The 15,094-nt window shown below is 44.4% G+C and overlaps 1 protein-coding gene across 18 annotated transcripts in view; it reads left to right on the top strand.

The window, feature by feature from the left end:
• The window catches only part of TCF7L2 (transcription factor 7 like 2), a 172,203-nt gene that overhangs the window by 45,622 nt on the left and 111,487 nt on the right, over positions 1–15,094 (top strand). The window lies entirely within an intron of this gene.

Below are 15,094 nucleotides of genomic sequence, written 5' to 3'. Positions count from 1 at the left end.
CGCCCCGTTCCTGTCCTATTCTAAACACATGGCTAAAATAAAAAAAAACCCAAACCCATAAGAAAACCCCCCAAAAACAAAAAACAGCCTGAGAGACGGGGGAAAATGGCTACTTTCTAGATGTTTTTCTGCAGGACTGGGGCTTCCAGGTCTGCTCCAGGGTGGTGCCGGTGAGAAAGCTGCCTTGCTGCCACACTGCCCCTTCTTTGGGATGGGGGAGCTGCCTGTCCCTGTGGCTGTGGGTTCCTCCTGCCACCTGGGGTGTGGTGACACGTGAGGGGGTGTGTGGACTTGGACCCTGCAGATAGCAGCTCGGCCTTTAGCACTGCTGCCTGCTGGGGCCCCACAAGGAAGAATAGGCTGTTATCCTGGCAGGGCAATATTATCCGCGTTTTACAAGCAGGAAGGCTGAGGCGAAGGGTTTATTTTGGTGTGACTCATTCAGGATGGCCTGGGAGCCTGTGGCGGACGTGGAAATTCAATGTCTTGCAGAGCCCTGATCCTGTGTTGCCTCTCCCTGTCCTGCTGAGCTCGTGGGCTGGCACCACAGACCGGCCAGGGATGCTTCTCTGCCTAGGAGTGCTGCTGGCACAAGGGTCAGGCAGTGTGCGAGGTGCAGCTTCGTGGCAGAGGGGTGTTGGGGGCTGCAGGTTTTGGGGAGCAACCCAGCACTGCCAAAAAGCGAGGGGGCAGAGAAACAAACCCCCTTTCTGGGGTCATGAACCCAGGCAGACGTGGCATGTGGGTTTTGCTGTGCCGCTTCCTCGTGTCACCGCTCTGCCAGAGCGCTTTCTTCGCTTGCTTTTCCTTTCTTTTTCCCTTCGCTCTCTCTTTTGGCCAGGATTTTAACATATATCACAGGCTGGTAGGCTAAGAGCCTGGGACTTCCCCTCACCACACTCAAAGTCTTTGATCTTTTGCTTTGGAGGTAACATCAAAAGAATGGCTGAGAAAGACAGCCAGTGCTGTGAAGTTCAACGTTCAAGTTAATAGCTTGACTGAAGGTTGTGCTGCATTGCTGGAGCTGGAGTAAACAGAGGCGGGTGCACACATTTCCCTGGAAATGGACCCCAGTGCTGCAGAAGGGCTTCATTTGCATTCACAATTAATCTAGGTCCTACAGAAGGGCAGGCTTGGCATTTTATTTTATTAGGTTTTTTTTTTTTTTTCTTTTTCCTATTTAATTCCTCCTGCATGGGGAAAGCAGTGGGCTGGCTGGCTGGCTAGGGAGCTGTTACTGGGTACCAGCACTGGCAGTGGCCTCTTCCACACCCTTGCAGCCCTGTCCTGCAGCTGCCTTGCTTTGTCGTTTCTGGGTTTTCTCCATTTTCAAAATGATTTAGCTGAAGTCTGTTGGCAAACCTTCCTCCTTATTTTAATTTAAAAAAAAAATTAAATTTCTAACCATTCCCTGCCTAAGCATACAGTACATAGTATGGACTTCCCCAGATTTTTTAAATTCACTTGTATTTGTAATGCTCCTGATGTGTGTAGGCAAATGACTGCACCATCCATTTTTCCATTGCAATCTTCTCTATTCTCTGTGTGTCTGGGGAGGTTGATTTGATTTCTTTTTTCCCTTTTGCACTGTAATAAGGTAGGGAATTTTGTATGATTTTGCATGGCTTGGGATATGAGGTACAGCACAAGATACAGTCACAAATATTTTGGCCTTGCTGGTGGTCATATTGTAATCAGAGTTTCTAAGGGACAAAACACTGAAAACTCCAGTAACTTCCCTGAGGTTCTTAACACTTGTGGATGAATTGGCCTGATGTATTATATTTATAAGTTTAAAGCATTGTTATGCAGGACTGATAGAATATGGGTTTGCCTGCTGTGTATTTTGGTGTGTATGTATGTGGAATGATTGATGTGAGTGCTAACTCCATAGTAAAGTAAAACCAAAGGACTCTGTTTTTTTTTTCAAACACATTTATATGAGAGAGATGCACCATGGGTATGTCAGTCCCCAGACAGAGGAGTATTCTTCTTCATCCTGCAACAAAATAAGGGACTCAGATGAGGAGAAGAGTTAATGGCCTTAATAAACTGAGAGAGGAGGTTTAAAATTACTTAGAGAATAAAAGCACTTTCTTATATGGTCCAAAGTTCTCTAAATTTACTTCTGAAATGAAAAAGTATTGTTTGCATATTATTTGCAAATTTTTGACCCCTTGAACAGAGCTTCAGTGTGGGTCTTGAATCACTCACCAGTGCAAGGGATGGGATTCACAAAGGAGCAAAGCCAATCGGGCACCCAGGTCCTTATGGCTTCTTGGAAAAATCCTGACCTGAATACTTTGCCCAGTTGAGTGAATTAACTGCTCTGAAGTGTGTGGGAGTTCAGGCCATCCGTGCCCTCTCGAGGAAACGTGGAATGCTCTGGCGGGTAATGACCCCACCGGATGAGACCACGGGGCTCTTTCTGCAGGGACACTGAGGCGTGTTAATTTTTGAGCCAATTATCATTCAGAAGCCATGGCAAAACATCCAGCTACACAGAATGACAGACTGAAGCAGGTCTTGCAGGAGCTGCCAATCTTTTCTTGGACCAATGGAAAGAGGTGGTGGATGATGGCACTGAGCTCCTGCTTTTTTTTTTTTCACCCCCTGTTCTCCTGCTTGCTGAAGAAATAATTATTTCTCCTTCTTTTTTTCTTTTTTTTTTTTCCTTTTTCTTTATAAATGCAACTTTTTATTCTATTATTTTATTCTAATATATTTTATTATATTCTATTATTTTATCATTATTAAATCCATACAACGTCAGAGGAATTTTTCTACAATACTTGGGCTACTCCTGCCAGCCTCACTGGAAATCACTGGGAGGTATCACCAAGAGACTGGGGAGGCCATGGCAATTTGAATTCCCTCTGTCCTTCAGGTACATCCTACAGACCAGCATGTTGCAAATCCCCGTGTTGCTTGGGGGCAGGAGGAAAGGAATAATAATTTTCAGTAGATTAGTGGCTATTGTATCATCTCACGTTGCTTAATAAGCCTGATGTTACGTGTGAGAGGTAAGCTCCTTAGTGGGAGCAGGGTGCACTGCAGTGACCTTTTGTGTGCAGGTCTGTGGAGATGAAAGTTCCCTCCTGAGGTTATGGGGTTGGCTGTGCAGCATGCAGAAACGCTGACTTCAACTTGCTGTCCTGCGCAGATGCTCTCCGGTCTATTAATGCTCTCAAAAAAAAAAAAAAAAAATCTGTGTAGGAACCTGGTTTTTCTTCCTCTGATTCCACCTAGGATAAATTTGACTTGGAAATAGAGAACAGAAATGCTGTGTCATGATTTTTAAAATAAATAAATAAGCGATTGCTATGAAAGGGAGCTCATTGATCCTTAGTTGCTTCATTTATAATTACCCACATATGGAGTCATCCTACCTCATCTTTAAAAAACAAACCTGCCTCTCAGAACCCCACCAGGCAGCTAAAGTGGCTTCTTGTGTCCCTCCCCACCCTGCTCTCCTCAACCTCAAATACTTATAAAATATAAGCGTCCACAATAAGATTATAAGGTGTTGTAAGACTGGAGCCTTTGCTTTCCTGGCTGTTCAGTAAATAGGCTGTGTCTCTTGGATGTGCCCTGAGGCTCAGAAACCTGAGGCCTGCCCACATCGTGAGTTCTACTTTCCTCCTTGCAAAGTGCCTCTGGCTACTGGAGCTGTCGATGCAGCCCCTTCCACCCCCCGCCCTGCTAAGAAAAAGCTTTTTTTTTTTGCTCTTTTTTCTTAAGACAGCTGTACAGCTGTAACAAACCTCGAATAGCTACTGGGGTTTTTTTATCAGTTGCAGGTAAGGCTAAAACCTGAAATATTCATTTGGCACTTGTGGGTACAGGGCACTTGGCACAGGTGTGTGAAGCCTCAGGTGCTGCCGGTCTGGCTGTGGTTCTCCCCATGGAGCCAGGAGGGATTGGTGTGTTCCCCCATCCTTGTCCTGAGCTTCTGTGGGGTTCACCGTGTCCCATTGGTGTCTGAGCAGCTGCCTCAGGTCCAGGGTTGTGCCCTTGGCTTTCAGAGAGCATCCCAGAGAGCATTCCATAGGTGAGTGCTCTGCTGCAGTGGCTGCTGTGTGGTTTGGGGCTGGGCTGCCATCCCAGAGCCCTTCCCAGGGAATCCTGCTCTTTGCTCCTGCAAAGGCACAGGGTGAGCTGGTGCCCAGCTCCCGGGATTTAGCAGCAGAAGGGCATCCCTGTGCTGGCTTTGGGATGCCACAAGAGGGTGGCTGGCTGTGCATCCCTCTTGCAGACATTTGCTAGCCCAGGGGCTGTGCCTCTCCTCCCCTCTCCCAGGCAGCTCTGCCATCCCCATCCCTCCCTTCCCATGGCCAGGCAGGAATGTGATGATCCTGGGGAGAGCTCCCACAGGGAACTATCATATATATATATTTATTTATTTGCTAATTGTATCAATTGCAGGGTTGAAGCTATTCTGGGTTTAATTCTGTAAGAACATGATTTACCAGCCTTGGAGGAGATTTTGCTCCCACTGCAAATTGAAATACATCTTTCTGCTCAGCTCTCTGACTCCTTTACATGGAAGTTGTTTTTCTAGTACCTGCTAAGTTATTTTAATTTTTTATTTTTTTGCATATTGATATTGAGAGAGAGCAAACATACATACATGAACAGGCTTAAAAAACACTCGGTGTTTTCAAACCGTGATCCTTTAAATAAATAAATACAAAAGTTGCCTTGCGGGCCGGCCGGTTCAAAATGCCTGCACTATATTTAGCAACAAGAGCAACATTTTCAGCTATTTGCAGATTTATACAGCTCAGGGCTGCTCTGATGACTCCTTTGTTTCAGCTTTGGGGCTGTGGCATGAAAGTGTGACAGATGCAGATGTGGGAGTGTGGTGTCTGCGGGCTCCCCGCGGCCGTGGGCTGGGTGTTCAGAGCCACCCTCACCTCTCCAAAACAAACCTCTGCCTCAACCACAAGAATCTGGGCTTGGGGCACAGTCCCTCCAGGACATGAACTATTGCAGAGCTGCTGGTGCCCTTCTCCCAGGGACAGAGGCCCCTCCAAGCCACTGTTTCTACATGGATTTTTTTTTTTAAATTCAATTTTGTTTTTCTTCCCCTCCTTCTTCTTTTCCACCCACACTTAGAGAAGAAGAATGCAGGCTCATGCATGTTGCTTTTTCCCTATGCAACAGAAAACTTTTGTTTGGTTTTTTTCCCCCCATACATACATGGAGCAATGCATTATTTCAATTTGCTGCTTAAAAAAAGAGTTTTTTCCCTTTTTTCCCCAATTTGTTGAAACTGACAGGATTATTTTGTGATAGTTCATTTTGCTGTTTGATTTTTGTTTCTACTCTTTTTAGCTGAGGGAGTGGATATGGCAGTGTAGTTTTTTGACTGAGGAAAATTTTTCTCTCTGGATAAACAAAAAGCCCCCTATTTCTTCAAAACTTCTAGTAGTGCATTTTGTGCATCTTAAGTCTGAAAGCTGTGCCAGTTCAAGAAAAGTTGCTTACATTTAATGCATAACCTAAAGGTACTTGAAAAGTCAGTGTGCCTTTCTAAAGTCATGCCATGATTTACTTGGAATTTGTGGTAATTTGGCTTATTTTCATTGGGGGACCCTTTAAATTGGGGAAAAATAATGCATAATGGTGTCAATTCTGGGCCATATTTGTTTTAACATCTTTTTTCTCTGCATCCCCTTCATTTTATGTGTTCTTGAGGAACAGTTTGTGTGGTGATGATTCAACTAAGAATATTTTTAAAAATACTTCTTTTAAATACCTAAATGCCTGTTGCATTGTTTTGGTGGTGCTGGAGGAAACCAGAAAATAAACACAGAGTGTGGCTGCCCAGGAACAAGAGGTGACAGCACAGATTTAGTGAATACTTCATTTGTTTTATTTTGCTTTCATCCCAAATGATTCACTTAGTCCTCCACCTAAATATAATTCTTCCTACTTAGTGAGGAGTCATCTTTCCCTCTGGCCAGATGGGATGTCTTTTCCATGGGTATCCAAAGGCAAGCCTTCCTCATTTCCTCTTCTGATGGACAATTGAGAGGTCCAGCTTTTATTTGGAAGGAAAAAGGGTGCAGCTCTTGCTGTCCCCAGGACCTAGTGCTGTAAGAGAAATAAGAAGGGCAGTTATTGATGGGGGTTCCAAATCCTGGGAAGGGAACGTTTCTTTCCCAGCTCTCTAGGAGGGATTTGGAAAGAGCCATAATCCTGGGTTAGGAGTAATTTGTTACAGCAAGATGATACTTGAGTGGCAGGAGGATTCTGGCAGAGGCAGCAAGAAGGTTTTATTCAGAGGAGTAGCTGGTCTCACAGAAGGTCAGGCTGACACAAATCCTACCCCAGCCCACAAGTTTTGTTTCTCAGCCAGCACAATTAGCTGAGGGGACTCTCGACCTCTTTTACATCTTTCAAAGACATCTCCACACATCTGAGCTAAAAGATTACTGCAAGGAATGTGGACCAGGATATGATGCAGTGGAAAGTTTTTCTTCCAAGGCCTTTCTGAAAAACAAAACCTCAACAGCAACCTTCCCAGTTTCTCCTAGGAGGTCAGAATATTGCTGGTTCCAGTGTTATCTCCAGGACTTTCTTCCTGAGGTCGCCTTAAGGTTACATTTTTGTGTTAACCTTTAAAAAAAAAAACCCAACCAAAAAAAAAAAAAAAAAAACCAGGACAAAACTTACCACCCCTAGGAAAAGAGAATTTTGCAAGTTCTTCATTTTCATGAAGACCTGAAACCCTTGGAGCCGTCTATTCTGCAGTTACCCCTTGTTGCATTGAAGGCCCAATCACACATGGAAACCACAAGGGAGGTGACAGGAAATTTGGTATGAAATTTGCTGGGTTTACTAGAGAGTGGCTCCCAGCAGTTCACCCAGAATTGCTACATCGACAGGAATTTTTGTGGTAGTGATTAGAGTCATGAGTTTCACTTACCCAACAGTGGAAGAAAATATGACTCTTTCAGTAAAACCTTCTTAGGCCATGTTACAGTAATGAGCAAACTGCTACATTTTCCTGTAGCACTTTTACTCAAGGATCTCACCCACCTGTGCCACTCATTCACAGTTACTTCTCCAGATCTGAGATGAGAATTTGGATCAAAGAGTGAAGAAACCCCTCCCAACCAAGATAGTCTTGGAGACCCCTTTGGAGAGGGACTTGTCTTGCAGAGCATCCTTTCACTGTCTTGCCTTTGTCATGCCTCTGCTGGCTTTTGATAGCTGGAGATGCCAAGCACTCTATAAATCAACCCTTTTTTGGCTGATGGAGGGTAGGCCTAGATTAGGTGTTAGGAAGAAGCTCTTTCCTGTGAGGGTGGTGAGGGACTGGCACAGGTTGCCCAGAGAAGTTGTGGATGCCCCATCCAAGGTCAGGCTGGACGGGGCTCTGAGCAGCCTGGTCTCAGTGTCCCTGCTCATGGCAGGAAAGTTGGAACTTTGGATGACTTCAAGGTCTCATCCAACTCAAACCATTCTAAGATTCTATGACTCATGCAGGACAGAGTTGTACAAAGATAGGCTTCTTTGTGTCTGTTATGTCTGGAGGTTTTTTTTTTTTTTTTTACTTTCACATAAATACATGCAGTGGAAAATGGTACCAGTTCAGTATCGTGGTCATGTAGAGATGAATTTCCTGATGGGCTTCACTACCAGGGTATCTAAGGAGCCTGGTTGATTCTTCCCATAATCAGGAAGTATATTCCCATGTTTCCAATTCCATTCCAAACTCCAAGTGGTGGAAGTGAAAGGAAAGACGGGGGCAGATTTGGAGGGCCTCCTTTGCTCCTTGCACAGCTGCACTGTGGGGTTTTTCTTGCTTTTCCTTTAAAAAAAAAGTAAAAAGTAGTTGCAAAGCTTAAAGTTCCAGCCCCTCCTTTACAAATAGAGCTATGCTCTTAACAGAGTTGGAAGGTTTAAAGGGAGGCAGGGCTCCTCTGGAGCAGCTCCTCTGTTTGAGTGGAGGTAGCTCAGTGCCATGATCTCTGTCTCTAACATGCTGTCAGATATCTTTACTGCCTTGATTTAAAGGGGAGGAAAGGAATTATATTTTATAGACCATAAAATGCATTCTTGGACTTCATGCAAACACTAGTTACCAATTGTTCTCTCACTTTCTGGGAGATTGCCAGGATGAGAAATTGTGTGTCTGTACATCAAATTTTTTGGTGAGTCTTAGAGGCTGATTAAACTGTGAGTCTAAGCAAGACAGTCCTACAGAAAGACTTTCTTGAGATTTTTTGACTGTTCTAATCTAATGGAAACTCAGTGCTTAAGTGCAACAGAACAGGTTGCAGAGAAAATTTGGGCAAAGTAGCTTCAAAATGAAGTTGGTTTTTTTTATGGTTTAAAGTAGATAAAAATGCTTATTCTTGTTCCTTGACCAAAATTATGCTTTTATTTGTACCTGTCTTTTGGAACAGCACTTTGCAGACATCTGAATAGTTCTCAGCCAGCCTGCTGGTTTGTGTAGCAAGGATGGTGGGGTCTTTCAAATTTAATGTGAAAAGAGTAATGGTGCTTTCCCAAGCTCCACCCACGATTGAGAAATACAGCCTGCAGTTACTTTGCAGAGATACCATGTGAACTGCAGAAAGTAATGCTGTACTTCTATGTCACATGAACACTCTTCCTCTTATAAAGCTAAAAAAAAATGATTTTAAATTCCTGCAGTAGCTGATTAGCCTTTACTTTGCTTCTTTATGCTCTGTGTCAGTATCCCAGAACTCAACTGTAGCCTACCAACCTTGCCTTCAGTAGAAGCAAAAAACCTGTTTTACTTCAGTGTTTCAGTAGAACTGATGGCAAAAATGCCTTTCATCCATGTCAGAATGAGCAAATAATTATCTGCATTTGCTTGAACTTTCATAGGCAATAATTTTTGAGGAAGCTTCTGGTTATTCTCTTTAACTCTCTCCCAGGCAGCCTCCTCTGCACCCTTATCACTGTATACAGAAAACCAGTGCAAGTGGGGGTGATGCCTGGCAGTAGTAATGGCATGGAGCTGTTACATTGCATCTCTTCTGGGATGCAGGAGAAGAGCCTGGGGAGGTCAGGAGGAAGCAGAGGATCTGCTCTTCCTGGGATGTTCCCACACCTGCAGGTGACGAGGCACCTGTGGGGCTCAGGCTGTTGCTTTGTGCTTTATCCCAGGCCAAAATCCTCTTTGCCCATCACCTTAGGTGGCTCTGTGATCCCAGGATTTCTGCTGTCAGGATTCCTTCCTTTAGGTGATCTTGGGTTGTTTAATCACCACCACATTTCTCTGACTTTCAGCCAGTGGAGGACTCAGCTGTCTCATTTTTCTGCCCTAGCAGCACCTCAGCAATGTGACAAAGGCACGGGCAAAATACTGAAATGTTCAACTCAAGGTTCCTGTGTCAGGGACTCCTGTGTATTACTGGAAGGGAAGGAGACAAGGTCACTCAAATTGTCAATAATGAGAGAATTAAAGGACATTTTAAATTTGGAAGAGGCCTTATGTGCATGTGTCAGTGCAGGAATATAACACCAGTTCCTGGTTTTTGTACCACTTTCCCCCATCTATGCATTTTACTTAATAATTTATTTTTGTGGTGTTGCAATAGTTTAAAAGATTATGTTAATAAAATGAAAATTGGAGATAAATGATAAATATGTTCGTGTTTTACAACTTTATGCTTTAATTTCTCGAATGCTCTGGGGAAATCTTTTGTGTGGAAAGGATTGGTCTCACTGAAATCAACCTTGCTGCTTTTGCTTTGAGCAGCTCCCCTGTGCCTCGTGGTGGTGCATTGCATATTCTGTAGAAGGGCTCAGCATCGTGGGTGGTGTCTATTACTTCTCATACAAAAAATTCCAGACATTGCGGGTCTGCAAGGAATAGGAGGCCTTTTTAAAGTTCCTTCAACAGCCTCCTTCAGTTATTTAAAATAAATCCTTCAGATTTTGCTCTCACACGCACACCTCTACAAACAAGGTGATAACTGAAGACCAGAAATAAGGGGTTGAGGTAAATTAAGCAATGGAGCAGAAGCTGAAGGTCCACAGTTAAATCTTTAGAGGCTTTGCTTCTAATGTAAGTGGAGACACTAATAGGTGACAGACCTTTCTTTGTAGGTACCAAGATGAGTATCCTCTTGCAACTTTTTTTTTGTCTGTAGAGAGCTATTATGGCCTTTTTTCCTTATTGGCTTCCCCGTAAATATCAGCTCTCCCCTCAGCATTGTGGTCTCTGTGTTGCTACTGGATTATCTCTGGTTAAAATTTGTCTAGATGCTCCCTCCCAGAAATGCTTCTAACTGAATATTGGAGAAACTCCTGACCTTCAAGTTGACATCCAGGTGTGTACTTCCACGTGACTCTACAACACTGGCCAAGGGAGGGACTTACCCCAAAACTAGGATCAGGAATATTTCTATTTGAGATCCAGGGAGAAAGTGCAGACTTTGGAGGTGTGATCCAGTGGTTAGGGGAGATATTGGAGACCAGTGGCATCAAGCTGACTGCAGGAGCCCTGCTCCTGCTTGTTTCAGTTCCTGGGAGCTAATAAGCACCAGCTGCAGGAAACCTAAGCTGGAAAGCATTGTGCAGCTTTCCTTCTGTTCAAAAATATGGCCTTTTTTTCCCCCTTACTGTGTTTATGTTTTTATATGTTGAAGAACATCACTTGTAGGGCAATCTAGCAGTGAAAACAATAGTGTGACAGGGGGACAGGTTCAGGTTGGACACCAGTGCAGGAAACACCTGTGAGCTCAGTGCCATCCTTTCCTCCACGGCTGCACTGCTGTGAGCCCTGCCCCAGCCTGTGGGGCAGCTGCTGGCCCTGAGTTAGAGCTTCCAGCAAACTCCTCGAGTGCTGGATGTGAAGTTCAGCTGCTTTGGACCAACTCTGCTGTGAAAACTTGGGAATGATGTTTGTTTGCCCAGCCAGAGCTCAGGAAGGTGGCTGTTTTGCAGGGTGGCTGTGCAGAGCTGCTCCCAGTGGGGCTGTGCTCTGCAGGACCCTCTGGTAGTAGATGGGAGGTGTGGATGTGTAGGAGAGTTCTTGGGGTTTTTTTTATTCCTTTCTACAGAAAAAATCTGGGCCATTCAAATCATTTGCCTTTTCCCTTGTGCTGACAATTTAACAGCCTTTTTAAAAGCTTTGGTTTCTCTCAAGTACGCTCGCCCCAAACTTGTTTTAATTCTTGTGTGGAGGCCTGGAGCTTAACAATTATTTTGCTTAAGCTCTCTGAGACTTGCCATAAAACTTTTTTATTTTTTTTAAACACACACATGCTAATGATCCCCATCAGATCATATTGTTAAACAGGGAATAAAGTACTTGCACCATGATGACATTATTTTAAAAAAATGTTAAAAGCAGGCCAGCAGAGCCCATTTCAACAGTTTTGTTCTGAAATAATTTGCACAGATTTGTTAGAGTTAATTTGTTGAAAAGTTCAGTGTTTGTACAGGCAAGTCCTGATTTCCACACCGAGACACAAGAAGCAGGAGAGGAGCAAGTGGGTGTCCAGCATTTGCAGGAACAGGCTGGTGGGAGCTTCCCCTCCCTCTTACCCCTCTGCCCCCTCCCTCTGCCCGGTGCAGGAATATAAAAGCAGTGTCAGAAGGCTGGGAAAGTCGGCTTTGGATTTTTGTGGACTCCTTGCAAATCAGAGGAACTGTCTGGCTCAAATCTGCTTTTAGGGCCAAGAGAAGAGGATTTCCTGCTATTTAGTTGCTTGAGGAAGGAAAGGATTTACCTCTCTGCTGTAGCAGGACTTAATTTTTCTCCTTTTTAATAAGAATATCATAACGTAGGGCAGCAGCAGTAAACCTTCGAGAGCAATCACGGCTCTCCCTCCTCTTCCCCGAGGTGATGCAACTCCCCCCTGCCCAAGCATCCTCCTGTCACAGCTCCCAGCCCCAGCAAGGGCCTGGCATGTCCCTGCACTGTGAAAGAGAGAGTTGTGGAGGGGGTGGCTGCCGCCTCGGCCACCATCTGGATCCAGTTAGCTCTCTCGGCAGTAGGGCTGAGTCTCATTTCCTCCAACCAGTAATGTTATATAGGCAGTGATCCTGTTCTGCCCTAACATAATTGAAAATTATGTGTATTGTAGACTCGCAGCGCTGAAATGTAGACTTGTAAAAATCTGTGGCTCAGGTAGCCTGTGGAGATTGAATTTGGCACACAATGAGGCTTTTATGTAAAGTAAGAATTATAAGCCACCACATCAATATTGTGTTACAGGCATGACAATTCTTGGATGAGGAGGCCTTGAGTCAGGCTCGTCACCTTAAACAATGCTAATATTTCATACTTTATCAACAGGGCTGGCATTTTGAAGCTAGTAAACATTTTTTTGCTTTTGCAAACATCCTGCTGTTGAAGGTGTGGGGTCACTAGCTTGACATGGGCATTGGCTGTGGGCTCTGGCCCCCTCTGCTTATCTGACAGACAGAACATCTCATCCTTAGCAGGGCTGGGAGGCTGCTCTGGATCCTGGCCACTTGGTAGAGCTCATGGAAGTTGCTTTATCGACCCTTGTGCTTTACTGCTTTCCCTTGGGTGTGGTTATTTGATTTTATTTTGTCTCCCACTGGTGTGTTATCCACTGGTAGAAATGGAAGCTGTCCATGTCTGTGCTTGTGTGCAAAACTGAGCCCTCTGGGTTTCGACTGTTCCTGCTGGGCTTCATGTGCATGTCCAAAAGAAGCTGTTTGTGCTTTAGCCTTTGCACTGTAAGACTTCTTGGATCCTCTTTGCCAGGGGTGGGTAAGAGAAGGGCTTTACTGAGAGTCCAGACTAAGGGTTTTAAAAGGAGAAAAAAAAAAAGTGTAACAGTAAGATCTTCTGAAACGTTCATCTTGCCCTGAGGTCAGCCTGGTGTAGGAGCTGAAAGCGTGTGCTGAAAGCGCGGGCTGTTGTGGGATAGAGGTGGAGTGGGAGCAGCCATGCCTTCTTGCTCTGTTTCTTCTAATGGAATTTATTGCTAGTAAAAAACAGCACAACTGACAGTCCTGAAGGCTTTGTAATCCCTGCAATAATTACTGACTGGATGGGGTCTGCTGTGAGCTCACCCCTGCTGCAGTCTCAGAGAAGCCCACAGGTTTCTCAGCCTGTGTTTTAGGACAGCTGCTGACCTGAGCTCCTCACAGGCTGTCATGGTTGTACGGATGGATATTCCAGGGTTGCTTGCTTGTTTGACTGTGGAGTGGTCATGGAAAAATGAAGGTGATGAGTTTATTTTTGTGGGTTATGGCTTGGTGTCTGTTCCCTGGAAATCCACAGTTTGAGCTGTCATGTTCTTGTAGAGGTTTCAGCTGTGGCAGCGGTAGGTTCTTGCTCTCCAAAAACCATTGTGAACTTTGAAGCAGAGTCATGCACACATCCTGTGAGGACGTTTTCCTTGGAAGAAGGGAAAAATACTTCACTGATTGTCTGGAAAACCTGAGGAAGCCAAAAGTAGCTGTGACCCATCAGGACCCGTTCTGGAAATTCATGCACCCCTCTATGTGGTGGTGTTTTGACTGCTGTCTAAGAAAACCGGTGGACTTTTGAAAATGTAGCAGTTTACTTGTTTAATAGTGCCATCTGAAAATCTGTAATATATCAGATTTCCTCTCAAGTTTAAAAGTTGGCTCTCAGTTGGCTTAGGCTTTGGGTCCAAATTCTACACACTCCGGTTGCATTTTTATGCACTTTTTTGAAACCACAAAGGGTTAGAAAGTTGCTTTAACATCATCTCAACTTTAAAATTTATGTTGTGGTCACATATATTGAAGAGCAGGGATTTGATGCAAGTGATCAAATATCTGGAGACTTACAATTGAGTTGTAAGAGTTAGAAATATTGCTTATTGGTAGTCTAGTTCTGGTTTGTTTGGGTTTTATTTCTTGTTTTTAAGAAGTGCTGAAACATTCTGGTCCACATTGCACAAATCCCAAATGTGAACATGAATAAAAACAAGACTTCTTGGAACTTGTGGAACTCATATGGGGCACAAATCCAGAGTATGGGTTTGTTTATTTGCATTCCAGTAGCTTGGAAAACTCAGGCCCTCCAAGTGATGGGAATTGGTAACACATTCTCCTGCTGGTTTCTGCATTTTGGGCACCTCAGTGCCCAGAGTCTTGCAGCAAACAGGCCCTGCATGTGAGCAAATGTTTTGCATACGTGAGCAAATGTGATAGATAGTGATGTGCTTAAGGCATGGAACCAGATCTCCTTCCTTCCTCCATGGAGATTCAGATACAGCTTCCGCTGTTCGCCTGGACGCAGGGGCTGCTTGTGCATGGTGCTTCTTCAAGATTACTCTTACTTTAAAAAAAAAAAAAAAAAAAAGAAAGGAAGGAAGGAATGGGTAAACATAACTATTTCTCTAGTAGGTATTTTCTAGGAATAGATCTGTCAGATCAAGCAGCATCTTGAATAGCGCTGAATAGGAGCTTCTGCAGTGGTCTGATGTATATGTGCAGCTGCTTTTCTTAGTTCTGGGAGGGGGCTGAATGTATGTGGCTGTGCACATTTCTTCCAGCATGATACAGGGCTTTTAGAAGTCTCTTATTAACCGGTGTTAACTGGGACAGCACACAGCAGCGTGCAGAGAGAAAAGCCTGGGCTGAAATTATATTTAGATGTACAGTGCAGAAGTTTGTTTGGGATAACTAATTTCTCTGTGGACCTGCTTTTGTTCAGAATGGAGCACTTCTGGTGCAGTGAGCTGAAGCTTTTCATGCTTTTGAGTCAGTGCCCCCATATGCTGCAGAGGTGGCACATGTGTGTGTGTCCATCCTCTCTGCTGGTGGCAGTGCCACAGAGAAGCTGTGGCTGTCCCCAAGCCAGGGTTGTCTGACAGAAGATAAGCATGAAGAAGATCATCCATGGTGTCTTCCAGAAATGGTGAAAAGTAGAGAAAATAGGTGCTAAGACCCAGCAGTCATTTTGGGGTAGTGCTCTGTCTTTAGGGCTCGTACAGCACTGGGGAGTTGGAGCAGTTGACTTGGTACATTTGTTAAAGAAGGCTGACAGATGACCCCCTCAGTAATGAGATCATATTCTTAATCCATGATATGTTTTCCCTCTCCTGACACTGATATCCACCTTTTCCCTTGTCCCATCCTCTCCATGGTT

This window comes from Agelaius phoeniceus, chromosome 9 (assembly GCF_051311805.1).
Source record: "Agelaius phoeniceus isolate bAgePho1 chromosome 9, bAgePho1.hap1, whole genome shotgun sequence".
Classification (NCBI taxonomy): domain Eukaryota; kingdom Metazoa; phylum Chordata; class Aves; order Passeriformes; family Icteridae; genus Agelaius; species Agelaius phoeniceus.
The sequence above is the reverse complement of the archived record's forward strand: the minus strand, read 5'-3'. Positions and strand labels throughout refer to the sequence as shown.